The following is an 18,263-nucleotide window of genomic DNA, read 5'->3' as shown; positions in this document are numbered from 1 at the left end:
TTACTACCAAGAGTGAAGTCTGGGCAAGTGAGGGTGGGGCTTCATTGGTGTCTTAAGCATGCATGTGCAAAAGTGGGGCAAAAGGGGTAGGAAAAGATGTCACAGTAACTCTTAAGCCCACATTGCAAGTGGGCAAGGTATTCAGGTCATGTGAAAAAAGTGGTCAAAATGGAAAGTGATACTGTGTGGTGTTAAATGATGAACTGATGTTCAGATTTTCAAGAGTTCATTTGACCAGGTGTCTATTCAGAGGGTTGGGGATGCTCCACCTATAGGAGTTAGTGGTAAGGTTTTTACAGAGAGGATGTGGAAGCAAAGCAAGGACATTGTTTGATTGGCTATACCTTAAGCAGTTGCCTTATTTTTGAAGTCCTAATTGACTATAATTGTTTTTCAGTTCATTTTCTTCTGTTCCAGTGCAGTGACTGTGAATTACGTTGTGGTTTTTTTACACAGACTATCAAGGCATTGGAGGCTATGGCTTCTATAGGGAAGTTATTTAATATCTGAGTTCTTTAACAGGGAAAATATAGTTGGTAGTATATTACAGTTTTGTTTTGTTTTGAGTCCATTAGCACGGTAATTTAGAAATTGTCCATTCTTTGTAAGAATGCACAGTCATGATGGTGCAACAATCTCTTGTCCCAGAACCACCCAGTTAAGTCACATGTACAAATCAGAGATGCGCATTTCATGATGTGTGTGATAGCAGGACACAGATACCTTCAATTGTGGAAGTCTGTAAGCAAGAGTGGTTCAAGGAGGGGGTTTAATTTATTAATTACCTTGGGATATGAAGCATATAACCTTCATGTATTATTGGATAAAGAAAGCAATTTGATTGGCAGTAAGTTTGATATGACAATATTATGTAAACATTGAACCAAGGAGAAAATATTTTAATTCCAGTATATGTTATACAATATCAAATGCAATTGCACATACACTCTGAATTTGCATAACTGGACACACTGTTATGTCTGAAGATCAAACTGTAATCAGTTGGTGGTAGTTAATGGGTTTTTTCTTTTTACTCTAACTATTTTATAAGTCTATAGTGTATAATTTATAATTATAGTGTATAATTATTAATAATATGCCTATGTTGTTAAAATCAACATTTCATGTGGCAGTGAATCTTCTTGGGAACCTCTAGGTCAGGTCATTTCCATGACCATACAAGTTGTGGGCAGAATCCCTTTTCTTCTTATGGTTTCCACATGGTCTCCTCCATGGTCACACTTTGTTCATGGTATTCTCACAGTAGAGAGAAAATCTTGAGTCTCACTGTTCACTCAAAATTTCACCTATGTTCCATTACTATCTGTATAATTGAAAGGATTACTGGGTATATTATTACCTCATGGACTGAAATTTGAAACTGTTGACAATTATGAATCAGTTGCAAATGAGAATATTAATAAGTAGCGCAGTGAATTAGGGACATTCAAATGTACCCATGAAATTTTCATTACCCCAACCTCCAATTTCCTCCTACCCCCTCACTATCCCCATTGTTACCTCTGTACCCCTGGGTCCTTTAGATTTCCATGAAACCCAACTCTTTCCCTGAAAATGACCCTCCTATTTCTCTTCATTGCTCACCTAAGTCCATCAGGTGCATTTTAGACCTCTATACCAATAAACCCTGTTTTACCTGATCCCAGAAGCCTCAGCCCAAACTTCTTCCTCTTCCATGGCCTGAAACTCCTGCATCCTCCATTTCTTCCTTCTCCTCCACTGCCATTTATATCACCTCTCAGGCCCCCATTTCAGTGACTTTAGCCCATTTATGGTGTCTTTTATGTCTACAGCCCTCAATGTCCCAGCCATCATTTATCATAGAGTCCTTAGTTTTCTCATGGCTTTGCACCCATGACCCCCAACCACTCCCTGATTCTTGGGCCTCTAGCCTTTTGGTACCCACTCTTCTCCCAGCTCCGATGATCTACCTTCACCCACATTAACTCACTGTACCCATTATGTTCCTCAGGCATCATCTTCTCTTCCTACCCTTTATCTCTGTTTGGAGCACTGAATGAATACTCTCAAAGGCCTCCATTCACCAGCGACTATCTCCCTTCCACCCCTATGTTCAATAGCCCTTCATAAGTAGTAAAGTTTGTGTACCTTTTACCCAACTTTGCCTCCTAACTCCCTTTTGCCAATCATTTCCTCATCCATTATCCCCTTGCTTCCCATGATTTCCTTCACTGTCTTATTCCTACACATATCCTTCATTTCTTTAATGCCCCTGCATACACTCCATGTCCAACCTCAAAACCTGTAGTGCACTTTAACCCCTCAGTGACATTTAACTACCTAGTGCCTGATGTGGATTACATAGTGTGCCTCAAATAAATATGCTCCAGTCCTAACTCTCAGTGCCTGTAGTTGTAACCTTATAGGGCAGAAAGATCTTTGCAGATGTAATCAAGTTAAAATAAGGTCATCCTGGATTTGGGTCAACTTTAACTCAATGACTGATATCTTTATAAGAAGAAAATTTAGACACACACAGAACGGTGTGTGATGATGAAGGCAGAGACTGAGTGATGGATTCATAAGCCAAGCCAGGCCGGGGCAAGGAGAGCTGATAATCCCCAGGAGTTAGAGAGAGGAAAGACTCAATTCTTGAGGTAAAGTGTGGCCCTGCCACCAGCTCAGCTGCAGACTTCTAAGAACTTCTGGAACCTCTGGAACTGTGAGACAGTAATTTCTCGGTGTGTGTAGACACCCAGGTGTGGTAATATGTGATAGCAGCTCTAGGAAACGAACGCAGGTCCTGTCCTCTCTTCCCTTGTGGCTCCGTTACTCCAAGCATCCAGGCCCTCTGCAGCTCCATTTGTCCCTGTGCCCTCTTTCTTACCCCACTGTATCACTCATCTTCATGCCACACATTTGGCCCTAAAGTGGCAATGTCCCCTACTCTTTCAGTTGCACATATTGTATCATCCTTAATCATACTATTAAATGTACTATCCTACCATAATTCTGACTTCCTATCTTGTGTGGAAGGTGAAGGTGTATATTCTCATACAGTTAGCCACAATATTATAATTTATAAGATTGTGTTTAACTGTTTTTTAAGTTATTTGCATTGTTTCCATTTAAATCCCTTTACATAAAAGTTTTACCCAAATAAACCCATATGACTCACTAGACAGTCCATTCTAGAGAATATAGTAATTACCTGCGTTTTCCGGAAGTGCTTTTTCCCACTCACCTATGTCTTTCTCCACACTGCCTTCTGATTCTCAAGCTTTAATATCAGCTCTCCCCTGGGCATCCAGCCTGGTGGGCTTCTTTATAGACTTAAGACTTGCCAGGACTTAAAATTGTGTTAGCCAATTCATTAAAGAAATCTTCTCATCTTTCTATGGAGAGAGAGAGAGAGAGAGAGAGAGAGAGAGATCTATTTTTATATATAATAAACCTATATCTATTTCTAGATATAGATATAAAAAACACAAAAATCGATGTATGGATATCCATTCCATTGATCCCGTTTCCTGATCCTGTATGAAACCTCATACAGAGTTTACTATCTATACGTTTTCTTCATCCATCATCAAACTGTTGAACTAACTTCACACTGATAATTATGTCTAATTTGACAAAATTTCTATGTACTTCTTTTCAAAATTGTTTTTTGTATTGTCACACAAAGTAAAACAGGAGAAATTTAAATCCTAACTTCCACTTGGAATCTTACATGTGTGTGTGTGAATTTAATTAAAACTTGAATTTATGCAGTCCTTGATATTTGTCATTAATACTAGGCCTTCTTATGTAGTTATTTCCTATTTTGGGTTCTTTTTAAATAGCCTTATTTGGATATAGTTTACATGCTGAGGGGCTCCTGGGTGGCTCGGTCGGTTGAGCGTCCAGCCTTGGCTCAGGTCATGATCTCGCGGTTGGTTGGTTTGAGCCCCATGTCGGGTTCTGTGCTGACAGCTCAGAGCCTGGAGCTTGTCTTCAGATTCTGTGTCTCCCTCTCTCTCTGACCCTCCCCCTGCTCAAGCTGTCTCTCTCTCTCTCAAAAAGAAATATAACATTTAAAAAATTTAATTTACATGCTGTATATTTACTTCACCCACTTAACGCATAAAATGGATAGGTTTTTAACCAATTTACATGTAATTAGGAGCAAACCATTATCCATTATAGAATATTTCATCACCTCGTACAGAAACCTCCATACTCTTTAGCTATCCCCACCCTCATCCTCTTATCCTAATGTCTAAGCATCTACTAATCTGCTCATTTAACACTTTTCCAGTTTTGCTGAGATACTGGCATATAACATTATAGTATTGAAGGTGCACATCTTAATGATTTGATACATGTGTACATTGCAAAACATTTACCACAGTAAGTTTAGTTACACCCACTACCTCACATTTTCCAAGTTTTTGTGTGTGATAAGTAATTTTAAGAGCTGCTCTCTTGAATATCTTTCAAATAGGCAATCCAGTATTGTTCATTTTAACCAGCATATATTGTATATAGGTACCACACTATCTACTCAACTGATGATGAACACAAGTTATTTACATGTCTTGGCCTTTATGAATAATATGGCATGTTGTTTTTCACATATATGTGAATTTTCTAGTTTTCTACTTGTAACTGACTTCTGATTTCATGCCATTGTAGTTGGAAAAGATACTTGATAGGATTTCATCTTAAATTTATTAAGATTTGTATTTGTTTTGTAATCAATACTGGAAAACATTCTACATGTACATGAGAAGAATGTGTTTTCTGCTGCTGTTGGATGCAGTGTTGTAAGTCCATCTGCTTAATGTCATTGAAGTCTGATGGTTTCTTATTAATATTCTGTCTAAATAATCTGTCCATTATTGAAGATGCAGTATAAAAGTCCCTTGGTTTAATGTTGCTCTTTCTTTCTCTTGTCTCTTAATAGTTGATATGTATATTTAGGTGCTTTTATGTGGGGTGCATAAATAGTTGTAAAAGTTATATCCTATAGTGAATTGACTCCTTTATTTTTTTCAAAATTTTTTTGTAAAAGCAGGTTATATTTATTTCAAAAACTATAAAAGGTAGTCTACATAGATTACTATGTAGCTACCAAAGAAAATTAGATTTTAAAAGTAAATGACATGTATGTATCCAAATGTTGACCAAATCAACACAACAATCCAATACCCAAAAACACTATTCTATAGCTCAGGGAACAAAAACCAAGAAACGGAGGTAAATGTCTTGTCAATACAAATACAACACTAATATACAAACCTACAGCTTTAATGTGACAAAAACAAATCCTATGTCCATGGGATTGCTACCTCCCCTCCAACTTTAAACGTGTGAACCAAGTAGAATGTAGGTTCTCTTATGGGAAGATGCACATTTTGAAAAGAACTCCACTGCAAATAAACCCACTATCACAGGTATTGCAAAGGTGACCCCCCCATAAAGCCTATCCTTTCCTATTGTAGACAAAGAATAACGTCACAGAAACCTCAGAAATCTTAATGAGAGGTATTATGGTAACCTGTCTGAAAGGACAGGGAATTTATTTGAGAGCTTAAAAGAGCAGATAACAATGTAAATTAAGTAACATGTGAGTGAAAATAATATGCAGTGTATAATAGCAAGATGTTAGAAAACTGAATACTGTGAAGCCTTCTTAGCTTCTATAAGTTGGTTTTGATAATCTGTTGGCTGCTTGTTCCAGTAAGTTACCAAGATTTTCATGACAACTATATTTTTCCACACACATCAGAATTGGGAATAATAGGTCTTTCTTAAATTGTCATGTAGTATTCTTTTTTGTCCCTTCCCTCTACACATGGAAATAATTGTATTTTTTGTTTGTTTTTGTTTTGTTTTTTATTCTCAAGTTAGTTAAAATACAGTGTAGTCTTGATATCAGGAGTAGAATCCAGTGATTCATCGTTTCCATATGACACCCAGTGCTCATCCCAACAGGTGCCCTCCTTAATGTCCATCACTTATTTGCCCCACCCCTCACTTCCAAGAAATAGGTTTTTGAAAATCTAGTAGCCATTTAGGGGAGTCATAAGACAAAGAAGTTCATAAATATTACACATGCTCCAACTTAGTACCTGGACAACATTTATGGGAAAAGGTGTTTGTTTTCAAGGTAATAAGTACTACATGAGTTATAAAACCACACTATTCCTGGGGCGCCTGGGTGGCTCAGTCGGCTAAGCTTCCAACTTCAGCTCAGGTCAGATCTCACGTTCGTGGGTTCGAGCCCCACGTCAGGCTCTGTGCTGACAGCTAGCTCAGAGCCTGGAGCCTGCTTCCGGTTCTGTGTCTCCTTCTCTCTCTGCCCCTCCCCCTCTCATGCTCTGTCTCTCTCTGTATCAAAACTAAATAAAAACATTAAAAATTAAAAAAAAAATTAAAAAACCACACTATTCCTGTCTTTCAAAACCAAAATGGGGGAAGACTTTATCCCCATTCTGCCAAATACAACATAACTAAAAACGCTGCACAGTGATCCCTTTATTTTATACTGACCTTTGCTGTCTTAATAAAGTCCTTAGCTTCAACTCTATTTAGTCTGAAGTATGCATAGCTACCCCATTGTGTTTGGTTTCTGTTTGCATGAAATACTGTTTTCCATGCCTACACTTTCAGGTTGTGTTCTCTAAAGCAGAAGAGAATCTCTTGAAGGCAGCATACCATTGTGTCTTGTTTTTCTTTCCATATAGTGAATCTCTATTTTTGATTGGATAATTTAGTCCCTTTAAAAATTTTTTAAATTTGTGTATTTTTAAATGTTTATTTTGAGAGAGAGCACAAGGGGAGGGGCAGAGATGGGGAGAACCAGGAGGGGAGAGGGCGAATCCCAAGCAGGCTCTGCATTGTCTGCATAGAGCCTGATGCGGGGCTCAAACTCAAGACCTATGAGACCATGACCTGAGATGAAATCAAGAGTTGCACGCTTAACCAAATGGGCCATCCAGCCACCCCTTGGGTGAAAGTAAGTATTGGTACAGGTATGGAATTATTGTTGTCTTTATTTTCATTTTTCCCGCAGCTGTCTTAGAATTATTTCTTCATTTCCTCTTTATCTTTGTGATTTGATTATTTTCTAGGATGGTGAAGTTGGATTCTTCTCTTTCTTTTCCATGTACCTATTACAGGTTTTCACCTTCTGGTTACCATGAGGATTCAAGAAGAGAAAACATTCTATTTTAAGTTATGAACAGCTTAATTTTCATACTAAAACTCTCAGGCATGAGGTAATTCTTTAAAAAATGTGAATGTATAACCCTATTCCATTTTAGGGAAGAGTTAGGTATTTTTTCTGATATCTGTGAAGATTTCGTTTCAACCACATTGACCCACATTCTCTACTTCTGTTGTTGCTATGAAATTTTATCAGTACTTTACTAGACTGCCACCTCCTTTTCCTTAAAAACCAATTAGTGAAACATTTTATTTCTGTTATTGAGAAACTTATTTAGTTTCAATAAATGGAGAAGGATAGTGTTCTGAACACCTATTTCATGATAAACTCCATCAATGTTATAACCACAAATAGCATCTCCATTTAGATTTTCTACATAGGGGTGCCTGGGTGGTTCAGTCGGTTAAGCCTCTGACTTCGGCTCAGGTCAGATCTCATGTTCATGGGTTCGAGCCCCGCATCAGGCTCTGTGCTGACAGCTAGCTCAGAGCTTGAAGCCTGCTTCTGGTTCTGTCTCCTTCTCTCTCTGCCCCTCCCCCTCTCATGTTCTGTCTCTCTATCAAAAATAAATAAAACATTTAAAAAATTTCTACATATATTGTATATCATATTACCCTTTATCTTCCATGGAAAATTAGATATGCCTGAGGCCCACCTAAGGAAGGGCATGTCATATCTTTGGTGCAGTAACATTCAGCCACATACTTTCACACACTCACTAGAAATAGTTTCCTGAAATGATTTGAGAAGAAATACATTAAGAGTTGCTAGTCACAAATCTTTCAGGTTACTTTCCTTTCGGTATTCTGATGTTTTCCATAGTATATATTTATTAAGAAGGACTTTCCTCGTTAATTATGTGTCTATGGTATGAACCAAATGTGCACTTTGGGATATAGAATAAGGATCAAATTTTAGTTAAAGGCTTGGCCAGTCTATTTACATTTTAGAGTTTGGCACCTATATGGTAACTATCATGTTGAGGAAGTTGTGGGTTCCAGCTAGAGGTTTGCCAATTTCATTACATTTGTAATGTTTCTTTTACGTATGAACAGTGTGATGCCAAGTAAGGCTTGAGCCATCTGAAAAGTTTTGCCATGTTCTTTATCTTTATAATGTTTCTCTCTAAAATTAATTCTGTGTTGCTGAGTGAGGCTAGAGCACTGATTAAACGCCTTACCAAATTCTTTATATTTGTAAAATCATCTCCAGTACACATTCTGACAGGGAATCAGGGATTAGCATTGCTTAAAGTTTTGCCACATTCTTTACCACAGCTCTTCAAAATGAATTGTGATGTGGAGTAGGGCTGAGCAGTCCTTAAAAGTTCTCTCATGGTCTTAAACTCGGTAACATTTTGCTATGGTATGAAATCTGTGATACTGAGTAAAGGACAAACAGTGATTAAACCCTTTCCCACATTCTTTATATTGGTAACGTTCTCTCAAGTATGAATTTTGTGATGTTGAGTAAAGTTTGACCTACAGATAAAGACCTTGCCACATTCTTTACATTCATAAGTTTTCTCTCCAGTATAAATTCTCCGATATCCAAAAGGGGTTGAGGGGTGGACAAAGCCCTTGCCACATTCTTTACATTGGTAAGGTTTCTCTCCAGTATGAATTATGTGATGCTGAGTAAGGTTTGACTGATACATAAAGACTTTACCACACTCTTTACATTGGTAAGGTTTCTCTCCAGTATGAATTCTGTGATGCTGGAGAAGGTGTGAGTTCCGCGTAAAGGCCTTGCCACATTCTTGACATTGGTAAGGTTTCTCTCTGGTATGAATTCTGTGATGTTTGCTAAGGTGTGAGTGGTGGCAAAAGGCCTTTCCACATTCTTTACATTTGTGAGGTTTCTCTCCAATATGAATTTTGTGATGTTCAGTAAGGCTCTAGCGATGGGTAAAGACCTTGCCACATTCTTCACATTGTTAGTCTCTCTTCAGTATGAATTCTGTGATGTATAGAAAGGCATGAGTGGTTCCTAAACTCCTTGCCACATTGTTTATTTGTGAGGTTTCTCTCCAGTATGGATTATATGATGTTGATTGAGGTATGATTGCTGGTTAAATCTTTGCCATATTCTTCATATTGGTAAGGTTTCTGTCCAGTATGAATTCTGTGATGGTCAATAAGGCTTGACCTCTGGCTAAAGGCCTTTCCACACTCTTTATATTTGTAAGGTTTCTCTCCAGTATGGATTCTGTGATGTTGAGTAAAGTGTGCGTGCTGGGTAAAGGCCTTGCCACATTCTTTGCATTGGTAAGGTTTCTCTCCAGTATGGATTCTGTGATGTCAAGTAAAAGTTGAGCTCCTTTTAAAGATTTTACCACATTCTTGGCATTTGAAAACTTTCTTTCCAGTATGCATTTGCCTATGTCCACTGAGTGATGAGCCAGACTTAAAGATTTACCACAGTCTTCACATTTATAAGGTTTCTCTTCAGCATGCATTTGCTGATGTTGAGATAGTTTTGTGAGTCTATCAAAGCTTTTGCCACATTTCTTACAAATGTACCTTTTCTCTTCAGTACCAATTGTGTTATGTGTATTTAGTCTTGATGATGGACTAGACGTGTTCCCAGGTTTCTTATATCTGTGTGGGTTTTTCTCCACATGAGTCCTCTGATAACCTATAACACTGGGGGTCTTGTTAAGAGTGTACTCACATTCATTATGTTTATAAGGATTTTCTCCCATCTGCATATTCTCATGTATAATAAGCTTTGAGCTTTGATAAAAGACTTCTTCACCTTTATTACATTCAAAATAGTTGTCTGGCAAATGAGTCCTCAGGCGTTTGTTAACATTTGAACCTTGGTTAACTTTTTTCTCAGATTCACTGCATTGAGCCATTCTATTTCCATCAAAAAAGCTCTGGTGATTTTGTAGGTGTGCCTCCTCAGTAAAGGACCTCTCAAATTGATAACACTTAGGCCTTTTTTCTTCATTTGTAAATCTTTAATTTTTAGAAATAAGTGACTGAAAGGTCAATCCAATCCCATTTTCCCAGTGGTTCAAATGATTGTTTCCAGCATGGTCTAGGTAACTTTCCATATTTTCCAGATTTTTCTTGCACAAATATGTGTATGTGAATATTTGATATGAGCTTGTGCTTATAGGTACACACTGCTTTGCACAAGTAGTGAACTTAAAAAGGGAAGTTATCCAAAATGCTTTATATCCTGGGATTAAAATCAGTGGGATTCTGATTATGGGCAGTTGTCTGATTACAGATATGTCCTTCATGATATGTTCGATGCCCTTCACTCTCCACAGCATTGTCCCAGACCGTCACTAAGGATAAATTGTTGAGGGTGTGAGGGTTATGTCTACCCAGTGATGTTTGAAAAGAAGCCTCTATGCACAACTGTGGCAGGAAACTCTGGGTGCCATGTGAAGATACAGCTGGAAGATGACAAATAAAAATAAAATCATTCCACTTCGTACCCTTAGAGGGATACCCTAACATCTTCCAGTATTGCAACCTCGAGTGATCAGAGAACCTCGCCGAGACGGTTAGGAAGCAATCAGCACGATTTCGCATTGCATACGAGGTGCTGGCCACTCAGCCTAATGGGTAATGATGTAGTATGCTTGTGGCGTAGCGCCGGCCACTTGTCTGTGCCTCAGACAATCAGGAAAAGTGCCGTATGAGCCCAAAACTAGCAGAGTGAAGGAAATTCAATCATAAAACAGAAAAGAACACAGTAGGATAAAGCAAAAATAGGAAAATACCAACAAGAAGGAGTTGGTTTTCAGAAAAGAGCCACAAAATGTACAGACCTCTAACTAAATGAAGAAAGAACGAAAATGAAAAGACCACCTAAAATCAGAAGTGAAAGGAGACACAGCAAAAACTGATAGCATATATTGTGTGTGTGCGTATTATATATTATAGTGCATATATATATATGCACTCATGTATGTGTGTGTGTGTGTGTGTGTGTGTGTGTGTGTGTGTGTGTGTGTGTGTATAATGTCAGGGGTGCCTGGTGGTTCAGTTGCTTGAGCATCCAACTCTAGATTGCAGCTCAGGTCATGAACCAGGGGTCATGTGGTTGAGCCCCACTTTAGGCTGTGCCCTGGGCATGAAGCCTGCTTAAGCTTTTCTCTCTCTCCTTCTGCCTTTCTCTCCTGCTCACATGCACTCTCTCTCTCTCTCTCAAAAAGAAAAAAAATGCTGATCTACAACTACTAAGTACATTGAGAAAGTAATAAACTCCTAAAACATAAAACTCCTGTACAAGATGAATTCAGTGGATAATTTATATAAACACTTAATGAGAAATTACTCCAAATCCCTCAAACATTTCCAAGGAGTGAAGAGAAAGGAGATTATGAAAACACTCTCTGTGACCACCGTTGAGAGGTTATCAAATCCAAAGGAAGACACTACAAGTATAAAAGCACAACCTACTGTCTGTCGAGAAGATTGATGCAAAGTCCAGAATAAAACAAAACAAGCTGGGGCACAACAGGGTTCTGAGGTGAAGACCCGTGCCGAGCTTTACACTGAGCATGGGGCCTGCTTCAGATTCCCTCCCTCTCGCGCTCTCGCGCTCGCTCTCTCAAAATAAATAAATGAACTTAAAAGACAAGTGTCATAAAGTACGTATATTGACAAGATGAAGTTAAAGGTAGGAAAGTAACTTCATACTGGGGCTAAATTTTCAAAACCTGCTTTAATTTCTAGCTAAAACAATATGGTACTGAGTATACGATATTCACACACAAAAAAGAATGAAATGTAGATTTTATTAAAATGCATTCAGAAAAACACATGAAACAAAACAAAGAGTGTAAGGGGTCGCCTGGGTCGCTCAGTCGGTTAAACATCTGACTTCAGCTCAGGGCATGATCTCACAGTGCGTGAGTTTGAGACCCACGTTGGGCTCTGTGCTGACAGCTCAGAGTCTGCCTATGCTTGGATTCCTTCCTTTTTGACACTCAATGGGCACCCAGTATATTTCACACAGAACAGTCTCCCTAAACTGAGAGACTTCAACGTGAACATTCCAGCCCAAACTGCACACCTATAGTTAAGAGTGCCTTTCTGGTTGACTACTAAGAACCAGACTCAGAGGTCAGAGATCCAAGGTATAAGCACAGGAAAGGCGCAGCATACCCAGGAGTCCACTTTCACACCTGGAAAACCAAGACTCCAGACCTGTGTATCTGACTGCATTTTGTATAGGCTAATGTCCTTACTGAAGAACACAACCTTGAATGTGTCCCCAGACATTGGCTCTAAAAGTGGATACCCTAGATAGGCACCTAACAATGTGTAATAAAGGAAATTTGGGGGACTGCACCCCAGAACTATTAAGATGGTAATTGGGGATGGGCACCACAATTCAAAATTTACAAGGGCTCCAGGTGATTCTTACACGGGCTAAATGTGACAGCCTCTGTAGGAACCGAGTCACAGGTCATTCTTGAGTTATCTACAGATAAGTCACCCTTAGAAACCCTCTGCTCATGCAGGTGTTGCCACACATACACACCTTACATAACACACATTTTCTTTATTTATAAATGAATCTGACTCTAACAAACTGTTTGGCTTCCTCCTCTACTATTTATCCCGTCTCAATATCCTCCCTGACATTCCTGGGATCGCCTCAAATATACTTCTGTTCACATTCTTGAATGAAAGCAATCAAAATTAAAGTGAATTGGAACTTATTTAAATATTTTATGAAGTAAGTTATGAAATACAAACAAGACAGTAGATGTCCTATATTTAAAGGAATTGAATGTAGCATTTTCACTATAAATCTGTACTTGATAACTTTTACCACAAGACCATAAATAATTGGAAGCTTAAGCAGCTCATCAGCACTCCATTTGCATGCCAAATAAAATTGATGTGTGTTAGGGTTAAGGATATTATAAATTTAGGGACTTTTTGTAACATTTCAGTGCAAACTGTGATTGTCTTTCTGTCAGATGCTGTGAAACAGTTCAGAGAAGAGCCATTCATAAACATATGTCTACCTGTGTTAACAGTGATATATTTCTACTTAGACTGGCCCGTATGACAGAGTTCTGATCAATGGCATGGAGGGAGGAATGACTTCGGAAGGATGGCCTTCCCTGAATGAAAGCAGAAAGGCTTCAAATCAAATCTCCTAATTCCTATCAGACTTAGCTGGTCTCTTTGCTGCCTGGAACACAGTTTAATGCCTGTTCATGGGGCAGGTACCTTGAGTAAGCAAGTGTGAGCATAATGGTTGGGGATAGACAATACCAGAGAAAGAAATGGAAAAAATCAGAGTATACTCTAAGGTCTGAGCCTTTTATCAGCTATGAGCATCTACCCACTCACCACGTACATAACAACATCTCCATTTCTATAAGCACACGTGTTTTCATGGTGTAGATTGCCACAAAATAACAGGTATTAAAAAACTATTATCTGTGGGGCTCCATCTCACAGCCCTGAGATCATGACCTGACCTAAAATCAAGAGTCAGACGCTTCACCTGCTGCACCTTGGATCACTGTTCTACATCAACCGCATACAGTCTCTTCATGTAGACTTTCTTCATACATTGTACATTACAGCCTCCTTAATCTTCCATGGAAAAGTAGGTAGGAATGAATTCCCCATCATACAAGAGTCCCTCGTGTCTGTGAGACAGCAAGAATCAAATCATTGTGCATGCACACAATAAAGCCATAGCCTGAGAGAATTTAAAAGTAAAGTCAGGGGCGCCTGGGTGTCTCCAATAGCTAAGAACCTGACTTTTGATTGTGACTCGTGAGTTTGAGCCCCACATCAGGCTGTGGGCTGACAGTGCAGAGCTTGCTAGGAGTTCATGTTCACTCTCTCTCTCTCTCTCTCTCTCTCTCTCAAAGTTTAAAACAAAAGTAAAATTAATACCTGCCTTACAAAAGATCTCAAATATGGCCAAAAGAAAAAAGAAACTATGAGATTAATTATTTCTCTCCATATCCATCCTCCCTTGATTTTTTTCAGGAATATTAACAATTACAGGTGGTCATTGAATGACAGTCTGAACAGTATGGGTCCATTTATCTATAGAGGTGATTTTTTTGGATACATACTATGCAGTACTATAAACACGTTTTCTCTTCATTATAATTTCCTCACTATTTTCTCAAGCTTGCTTTATTACCAAAAACCAAAAAACCACCCATACACAATACAGACAACATACTAAGAATGGGCTATTGGCCGTTAATGTAGGTAAGGCTTCTGGTCAGTAATAGGCTATTTTCAAGGAAAAGGAAGTATGGTTTTAACTTTGGAAACTCAAAAGTTACAAGCATATTTTCTGTGGTGGAAGGGTTGGCACCCCTGATGCCTGCATTGTCCAAGGCTAAAATGTAATTGATCTAAGGAGCACCTGGGTGGCTCCGTTGGTTAAGCCTCCGACTTCAGCTCAGGTCAGATCTCACGTTCGTGGGTTCGGGCCCCGCGTCAGGCTCTGTGCTGACAGCTAGCTCGGAGCCTGGAGCCTGCTTCCGGTTCTGTGTCTCCTTCTCTCTCTGCCCCTCCCCCTCTCATGCTCTGTCTCTCTCTGTATAAAAAATAAAACATTTAAAAGAAAAAAGAAAAGGTAATTGATCTAAGTGTTCTAACTTTAGATTTTTCTCCTTATTAAACACTCTGATTTAGACTCTTGTCTGAAAAAGGATATTGACTCATTGCCCTCTGGTGTTAATTCTGATTTTATTCAGATTTTCCTTCCCATTGCATAGCTTGCCAATTGTTTACAACTTTAATGTTCTCATCTTTTACAAAAGCACTATTTGGGGGAAAATGTATAATAAAAACAAAAGTTTTTCATCATTTATTATATTTTTAGGCTTCTGTCCAGTGTGTTCTTTCTGATGTTGAGTAAGGGTTCAGTTCCTAGTAGAGACCTTGCCAACATTCTTGACATTTGTAAGTTATCCCCCCTGCATGTACCAACTCATGTTGACTAGCTTTGATTATGAGTTAAATGCTTTTCCACATTCTTTACATTTGTAGGCTTTCTTCCAATATGCACTCTGATATTCATAAAGTTTCTAGTTCTGCTTAAAGGCTTTGCCACAGTTGTTGTTGTTGTTTGCGTGTGTGTGTGTGTGTGTGTGTGTGTGTGTTTGTTTTACATTTGTCAGCCTTCTCTGCTGTATTACCTTATAAGTTTTGAGGCATAAAGGCATTGCCACATTTTTTTTTATATTTGTAAAATTTCTTCCCATTATGAAATCTCTGCTTTGAGTGTGTTTTGAAACTAGTAAAATACTAGCTCTTGAAACTAGTAATAAGCTTTAGAGTAACAAGACCTCTCTCTAGTAAGGATCCAGTGATGTACAATAAGATTCGAGCTTTCATAAAAGACCTTCCCACATTTCTTACTTTTATACTGGTTTTCTGGAAAGTGAGTTCTCTAATTTTATTGAGCTCTGGTTTTCTGGAAAGTGGGTTCTCTAATGTTTATTGAGCTCTGTCTCTTCATTAATCTTTTTTCCCAGATTCACTGCTTTGGTAACTTCTGTCTCCACTCTAAACACCTCAGTAATAATGGAAGATAGAGTCATTACTAAAGTCCTTCCTAAGTTCACAACATTTACAAACTTACTCCAAATTGAGTACTATGTGATAACTATTGCACAGTGATTGTTGTATAAAGATTGTCTAATGTTTATAAAAATTAGAGACTATGGAAACGGAGGAATTATTTTTTGGTGGAAGAATAATGAACCCTCTGCAAAGAACTCAAATCAATCACAACTAGTATTTCTACATTTGTTTATTTTAATGTTTATTAGTTATTATTTTTTATTTTTGAGAGACAGAGAGAGACAGCATGAGCAGGGGAGGGTCAGAGAGAGAGAGAGAGAGAATCTGAAGGCAGCCTCCAGGTTCTGAGCTAACAGTCAGCACAGAGCCTGATGCAGGGCTCGAACTCCCGAGCTGTGAGAACATGGCCCGAGCCAAAGCTGTATGCTTAACTGACTGAGCCACTCAGGCACCCCCTGGTTGCTATATTCTTGAAGGGTCTCATGACTGCCTTTATACCTGACTGATAATTAATATCGGACTAAATGATAAGCACCAGAGAAATCTTGCAATAGTAGTTTTAGGAGTAGAAATTTGAAGAAAAAACATTTATGATCTAATACTCCCTGCATGACCCACCCCCTTGAGCACTAAGCACAATCATCATCTTTATACACACAAAGTACAGCTCCTACTGCCCATGGATCCTGTCCCTGTGCTACTTGAATAAACTTACTGAGTTGCACCATAAAACATCTCAAGGATTCTTTCCTGACCAATGATTCCACAACAGTTTTGTTACCTAAAAACCCAAGTTTGTTAGCCAGTCACTTTACAAGTCAATACCCAACAGGAGTTTGATTGGAAAGAAATATGAGCTCCTTTCAGGAGGCTGGCCACCTGGGAAGCAGGCAGACTCTTATCAAAAACCAACTCCAAGGTTTCTGCCTAGCCAAAAATTTTTCAGAGGCACTTTAGGGCAGTTATGCAGTAAAAGCGGAGCACAGTAACGTGTCATACCTCTTGACTGTGTGCAGACTCAATTCAGGCAGCTACACACATCGGGGTGCTGGAATGCTGTGTATTGGTGCCACAGGGGGAGGCTGTCCAAGAGGTTTGGGACCAAGTCTTTCTAGGAAACAACCCAAGATATATAGACATACAGAAAAAGATTTGTTTCATCAATTGTGCAGGCTAAAGGTGCATGCTAAAACGCAAAGATTATGAGGGCACCTGGGCGGCCCAGCTGGTATTCATCTGATTCATGGTTTCAGTTTGGGTCATGATCTCACAGTTTCCAGAGTTTGAGCCCCACCTCGGGCTCTATGCTGGCAGCACACAGCCCCCTCAGTATTCTGTCTCTCCCTCTCTCTACCCCTCCCCAACTTGTGACTTTTTCTTTCTCAAAATAAAAATAATATTAAATTGAAAGAAACAATGTAAAGACTACTTAGTTGGCTAGAGGGGCTGCATTATGTCTTCAATGTAATGTAAAAAAGAAAAAGGCCATCTACGTTATTCTATTGCTGAAAATAGAGGGCTTTCTTTTTTTGTTCTAAGTTTATGTATTTTGAGAGAGAGATGCAATGGGAAAGGGGCCAAGAGAGAGAATCTGAAGCAGGTTCGAGACCATCTGTGCAGAGCCTGATGTGGGGCTCAAACTCATGAACCAACAGGGAGATCATAACCTGGGCCAAAATCAGGAGTCTGACACTTAACCGACTGAGCTACCCAAGTGCTCCAGGACTTCCTTCTTTTGAGAGGCTGGTATATTTACCAAGAATAAATTAGGTGAGGCAACTCTACAAGGAAGAGAGCCAATGCCAGAGATTAACTTTTTATATCATAAAAAGTTGCCTGCCTGGTGTGGCAAACCAACATTTGACAATCATTTGCACTTTCTTTTTTCTTGTGAATATACTTCCCTTGTTCTGAAATCCTAAATTCCTACCACTGTCTTCAAAGTCCCATGGCATATAAGCATCAATTGTCTCTCTACTTTCTTTATAGTCTTTATACATTCTTTATAGAACTCTCCAACATATACAAAATCAGGTATTAAAGTGGATTTAAGAGAAGTTATGAGGAAATTCTGACATGGTATACATACAGGTTTTTTAGTTTAATACATCTCCTTACAAAGAGCACTAGAGGTAATAATGCATTTATAAAGCAAGGAGGGGTTTTTTTTGGACACTTTCCAATATCTGTGATACTTTACATTTGTTCTAGTATATGCACATCACAAATGTCACTCACCCATCTTTTTCCATTTGGTCTCAGCATACAAATATATATGTCATCAAAAATTCATCTCATAAGCATTTGGTTTTTAAAAAATTTTTCTTACAGTTTTGTTTTAAAGGTACAAAAGAAAATCTGGAATTAAGCTATCATGAACCAAATACAAGTTGTAAATTTGTTTAGTGTAAAAGGACTGTGCATATCAAAATTTTAGCTTTAAGAAGATTATGAAGGAAGATGTGAAATCACTCTTGGCTATGGTGCTTTCACCTTCCAGGGAGAGAAATAAGGCATCTGGG

General features: G+C 38.6%; 1 long non-coding RNA gene across 1 annotated transcript in view; it reads left to right on the top strand.

Moving 5' to 3' along the window:
• The window catches only part of LOC115281217, a 75,608-nt gene that overhangs the window by 7,743 nt on the left and 49,602 nt on the right, over positions 1–18,263 (top strand). The gene's annotated exons all lie outside the window — the stretch shown is intronic.

This window comes from Suricata suricatta, chromosome 16, assembly GCF_006229205.1.
Source record: "Suricata suricatta isolate VVHF042 chromosome 16, meerkat_22Aug2017_6uvM2_HiC, whole genome shotgun sequence".
Taxonomy (NCBI): Eukaryota; Metazoa; Chordata; class Mammalia; order Carnivora; family Herpestidae; genus Suricata; species Suricata suricatta.
The sequence above is the reverse complement of the archived record's forward strand: the minus strand, read 5'-3'. Positions and strand labels throughout refer to the sequence as shown.